Source organism: Solanum pennellii, chromosome 5 (genome assembly GCF_001406875.1).
Source record: "Solanum pennellii chromosome 5, SPENNV200".
In the NCBI taxonomy this organism is placed as follows: domain Eukaryota; kingdom Viridiplantae; phylum Streptophyta; class Magnoliopsida; order Solanales; family Solanaceae; genus Solanum; species Solanum pennellii.
In genome coordinates this window covers 50,874,613-50,881,053 of record NC_028641.1, presented here as the reverse complement: position 1 = coordinate 50,881,053, position 6,441 = coordinate 50,874,613, and positions in this window count along the sequence as shown.

The following is a 6,441-nucleotide window of genomic DNA, read 5'->3' as shown; positions in this document are numbered from 1 at the left end:
AGATGAGCAGAAATTTATTTTATAAAAAATAATTGAATGTGTAAAAACATACTAGAATCTGGAATACTCTTTTTTAGTTTGGAAGAAAATCAAGTTTACTGAAGTCACAGTATCCCCTTAAGGAAATTATTCCCGTCTAGTATCCGAGGTTTGATTTGGAATATAACCCCCCAGGGTAAAAGGATCTTAATCAGTAGAGTGTAGATACCAAAAACTCTACTATCAGCGAATCAATCCACAGCAGGAAAGTACACGAAGAAATATGTATTTAGAAGAAGAAGGAAGATCAGAAAATTCGTAGGGAAATATTCTGAAGACTGAATGGAATTTATAGGCAAGAAGAATATATTCTGAAAGGTTGCAACCCTTTCAGAATTGACACGACCATTAATGAAAGGTTGCAAACTTTTAAATGGAATTGACTGTTCCTCAAAGATGCAACCTTTCAGAACATTCATGGCGGGAATTTTAAATATAACGGAAATTAAAACGGGTCACGCGCGCAGATCCGAGTTGGGTTGGGTTAAATAAAAAATTGAAAACATTTCGGTTAACTTTTTTTATCAACTAATTAATTGAAATTAATTTTTGGCCATTTAATTAATTAAATAATTAAAATAAATTTTTCCAAAAAAATAATCTCTCGATCGATCATTTGCCAAAGCCAAAGCCAAAGCCGAAGCCGAAGCGAGCGAGCGACGACGACGGCGCGAGGGGGGTCCCTCTTTCCAACCCTTTTAACAATTAATAGGAGTGTTTATTTATTTAAACTCTCCTATTTTCATTTCCATTAACGATGAGGGACAATTGTCTTTTTCATTAAAGCATTAGAGGACTTTTCAAGTTCTAAACTTTTCAAATTCCCCTCCTTCCCTCTATTTCCTATCAATTCTTGCAACATACCCAACATAGATAGCATCATTTCTCATGCAGGAACATAATTGTTCTCTCTAGATATTTATGTCGACTTCTTTTAGTTTGACGTAAAGCAAATAAAGCATGTATCTCATATTTGCAAGTTGACTCTTCATTGTACTCTTCTTTTAATATCGAAGTCGTAAAAAAGAAGAATGTAATATATTGATGGCTCTCTTGATGGTTTGAATATGATGTCCCTCTCACACAATTTTGTAAGCAATGGACCTTTTGACGATTTGAATATGCAATGGCCCTCTTGGAGACTTTGATATGCAATGTCCCTCTTGGGGATTTGAATATGATGTCGCTCTTGGCAGTCTGTATATGAGGCCTTTCACGACAACTTTGAATATAAATGCCCCTCTTGGAATTTTGATATGTAATGGACCTTTTGAATATTTAAATATGAATGCCCCTCTAAGCAGTTTGAATATGAATGACCCTTTTGATGGTTTGGATATGATGTACCTCTTGGAGATTTGAATATGAAGTTCCCTCTTGGAAGTTTGAACATGAATGACCCTCTTGGGCATTTGAATATGATTTCCCTCTTGGCAATTAAAATATGAAATATCACCATTCGCAGTTTGAATGTGCAATGATCCTCTTGTGAATTTAATATGAATGTCCCTCTCGCCAGTTTAAATATGAATGGCCTTCTTGGTGGTTTGAATATTATGACCCTCTCGACAATTAAAATATGCAAAGTCCCTCTTGGCATTTTGAATATGATGTCACTCTTTGCAATTTGAATATGAATGCCCTCTTGGTAATTAAAATATGGAATGTCCCTCTTTGTATTTTGAATATGAAAAGACATTGACTACGAATGTCGTCCTTCATCAATATTTGATCGGATGATATGTACTTTTGTTCATAGCATCATTTTTATTCGTATCTGGAAACCTTAAGATGTAGATACTATTTTTTGATTAGACAATAAAATATTGTTGTCGAATGCCCCTTTGGTAAATTAGAGATGGTACACTCACTATCAAATATTTGCTTATATGTTCTCCTGAAATGGTCAGTTGATAAGTTTAGCATCTTTGACTATATTGGTATACCCTACATCAACAAAACAAGTGTTTGTTTTGGAGAACTAATCTTCGTTGATATCTTCAAGTCCCCTTGCTTCTGGTCTTCTTGTCTTTGAAAGTTGTTTAATCCTAAGAATCGTCGTAGATGAAAGATAAAATCATATTTAACTTAATACATTTTATAGGTATGAGATTTTTAAATAATAGTTTGCAAATATCTTTGCCAATTAAGCATTACGACATGCACGACACGATCAGAATATCTTTTATCTCAGATTTTTTCCATGAGAAATAAATTGCTGACAACTTCAAAATTCATTAAGAGTATATCACAATAAGGCATTTGAAGTTGACTTTGATGTTCCGAGTATCCTTGGTTGAATTTTTTAGGTCCTTCTCAAAAAATTTGTCCCAGTTAGATGTTTCAAAACAAATATAATGGTGATCTTGGAAGTAATGACATTTTGCAAAAAAAAATAGAATTTTCTTAAAATTATGTTGAAATTGCACATTTTTCTATGATATTTGAACCTTGTTTGTAGGAAATAACTCGTCTAGTAGAATTTTTGAGATCCTCTCAAAAATTTTGTTCTAGTTTTCATTATGAAGGGAAATGGAAATCTTATTAGGAATATAAGCACACCGTTGTAGCACCTACGTATCCCATTGAAGAAGCAATCAAGTCAAACGTAGTTCCTTTATTGTGGATTGGCAAAGTAGAAAATTTTGATAAGGAAACGACTGAGGTCGACATAGGCCGCCTACGTATCTCATTCTTGAGAATTCAGTTCAAACATTGTTCATAACAAAGGAAATGTTTCAAAACACAATGCACCAAATGATTACGAGCAAACTGCAATTACTAGGAAGAAATGGAAATAAGTGTCATCCTTCAAATTCAGTTTCTCTAGACAACATCTGAATTGATAGCTTTTCCCCACACTTTATCATCCATATCTTCTAGAACCAAAGCTCCTGTTGATAGTAATTTTCGTACAACATACAATCCTTGATAATTAAGTGCAATTTTTCATTTATGTTCATCTTGACGAGGGAAAATGTGTTATACACTAGTTTTCCTACCTAAAATGTTTGAACTCTTACTTTCTTGTTGAAAGAGACAGTCATTCTCTTTTGATAAAACTTGACATGACAATAACACCCATCCTTTCCTCATTAATCAATGCTAATTACTCATATCGGTGATGAACCCATTTAGCATGGTTCAATCCATCTTCCTAAATACTTCTAAAGATGGTATCTCAACTTTGGCTAGTATCACTGCTTCTGTTTCACATACGTATAGATAAGCAGTTTCCCTAGTTGAGGTCCGGATTGTGGTGTAATATCTCAACAAAGCATAAGACAAATTTTCATGCCAAGATTTATAGTTGTCAGTCTTTGTTCTCAGTATCCTGTTGATATTTTTATTAGCAGCTTCCAGAGTTCCATTCATGTGAGGACGATATGCAGTTGAATTGCGGTGGGTAATATTAAATATTTGGCATATCCCTTTCATCAAGTGATTGTTTAGATTTGCTCCATTATATGTTATAATAAATTATGGTACCCTAAAAGGACATATCAAATTGTACCAAAGAGGCCACAACTTTCTTCGTTATTTCTTTGTAGGAAGAAGTTTCGACCCACTTTGTGAAATAATCAATTGATACCAAAATGAGCTTATGAGCTTTGGAGGCAGCGGGCTCAAACTGTTCAATAACATCAATGCCCGAAGATGAAAATGGTAAAGTGAAATTCATCACATTGAGCTCATAGGGATGTACTTTTGTTAGATCGCCATGTAGCTAGAATCTATGACACCCTTGGATAAATCGTCCACAATCACTTTCCTTAGTAATCCAAAAGTATCCTGCCCTTAAGATTTTCTTTTCCAATGTAAACCCATTCATGTGTGTCCCACACACTCTATCATGAACTTTTTCAAGAAATCTTGTGGTTTCTGTAGCATTCACACATCGCGTAATCCCTAATAAGAAGTATTTCTATTAAAAACATCTTCATTCAAAAAGAAGTTGTTCGCCATTCTTCAGATTGTTTTCTTCTGAATACTTTTTGCTTTTTGTAGAAATCTACCAACTTCTAAATACTTTTTCACATAGATATACCATGGATTCCCATCCCATTCCGCTTCTACATGTTAATTATGTGCTGATTGTTCTTTTAAACCTATCTCAAGTGGATTGAAAAAACTCTGTTATGGGTGTTGTATCATATATGATATGGTTGCGTGGGCATAGACCAGCTCGTCTTGTATCCTCAATGTGTGTCTGAACTAGGTCATCCCTAATTTTTTTGGACAACCTCCGTACGAAGTGTACGTAAGGTAAGATTTTAGGATTCTTCACCGTTCATTCTCCTTGAACTTGATGAATCAAAAAGTCTGAATCACAAAGTAGACATGACTCTTAACTTCTTTGACTCTGATCTTAAATTTCCTAGAATTGAATTATGGATTCAAGGTTATGATTTAAATTTTTTGGTGATTTCTAGTTGTTTAGAAATAATATTAAGTGATTAGAATCAACGGAGGATGTTAATGCACCTTGGAAGGACTTAAAAGGGTTAACCTGCGAAAAATGGGAGAAAAGCATTGATCTGAGGGCACCAGTGGCACGCCGCACCGGCCTCTGTTGACTAAGGCTTTGTTCTTGTATGCCGTGCTAGGCCCAGTTAACTAAGACTTGCCCAGGAGTTTGACCAATTTTTCAACTCGTTTTCTACATCCAAATACCTAAACCTCAATGGTTTCATCCCCAAACCCCTAGGATCATTAATACCTTCAATACCCATGAGATCTAAACCAAAAACAATATAGCAAACTACTAGTCAACATCAACGGGTGTTCAATCAATTCAATCAAGAAGGGATTCGTCTAGATTATCAAGAATTCACCTTTAGTCATGAAATCAAATTATAATTTTCTCAATTTAAAAAAGATTGATGTGCGGATGAATTGACCCAACACGAAAGGGCTTACATACATTGATAGGGATCACCCCTGACGAATTCCACTCAAAATTCTTTGGCATTATTGGCGAAATCTTGATTTTCCTCCATTCTTCTTATTCTCTTCTCTCTTCTCCCAAACCCTAAGCGTGGAAGAACTCTTTTATATGAACTTAAACTTATTTTATCTTTATCAAACCCTTAAAACTAATTAGGAAATAAATAGGCAAAAAGACTAGTTTTCCCTATATTAAATGCGTATTGGACTTTTCGTACCTCAATAGCCCATCTTTCAAAAGGCATATTTGTCTCAGTAAGATATAAAAATCGAGAAAACTCGGCTCCTTCAAAAAGAAATTACCAAGGGCTTTCCAAACATTTAAAGAACAGACTTTAACTCATCCTGAGATAGACGTTATTGCCGTTTGAAAATTACCAAAACTCACTTTCTTAACTTGGAAAAATTTCCATATTTTCCCCTTTCATTCGTAAAGTGAAAATTTTAAGTTTCTTAGCTTATTGTAGGCTTCTACGATTTAAAGATGTTACAATTCATTAGTACCAACCGGCGACACAAACCTTCTCGTCCTGTCGTAAAAAATTATCAATATGGTTTGCATAACTAAAAACTATGTCATCCATATTTTAACATTTGTGAAAATGTTCCATTGCCCACATATGTAAAAGAAGATTGCAACGTTCAAAGAAGTTTGCTTCCCCTCTTATACATTTCCCAATAGCTAAAAATATTTTTACTTAAATCATGGGAACTAGTGTAAGTTCTTTGTCATTAACACCTTCAAAAAGTACACGAGCCAATGAACATATGCTGGTGCTAATATGATAATGTTCTCGTGAAAACACTAAAGTCCGTAGACAAGCAACAATAAATGTGATAGGACGTCTAGCTTGCTAATGAACATGGGTGAAGAGAACTCTTTTTTGACACATTGTAACTGTTTGAGAGCCCATACCTTTCATATAACTAATCAACAGAAACCCAATTATATTAGAAGTTGCGATTTTTTCTTTAATTTTTAAGTCTTAAGTAGCCAAGAAATTTCTTCCCTGATTTACTATGTGGAATTATTTAACATTTTCCTCGATACTTCAAAGTTGTGAAATAATAGATTTTCTCAAATGTAGGTGTTAGTTCGAAGTCTTTGAACGCGAATACAGCGCAGTTTGGATAGCAAAACTGAATCATTTCTGTAATGACATGTTTGTCTTGGTTAACCTTGAAAATCATAGGGAGGCACCCGTACCTTCTTGCATTTACTAGTTTTTCACTTGGGGGACTAAATCCATCCTACAAAGCAAAAAACAATGAACACATAATTTCAAAACTCACAATACAAAAATTAGGCTTGGATTTGTCTACCATTATCACATTGCACAAAACATGCTCTTGGGTCGTTTAGTCGTACGTAAAACCCGTCGACATAAGGGTGGGCTTATTAAATGTGGAATCGATACCCAGGATCGATCTACAAAAGGTATATGCATGCATGAC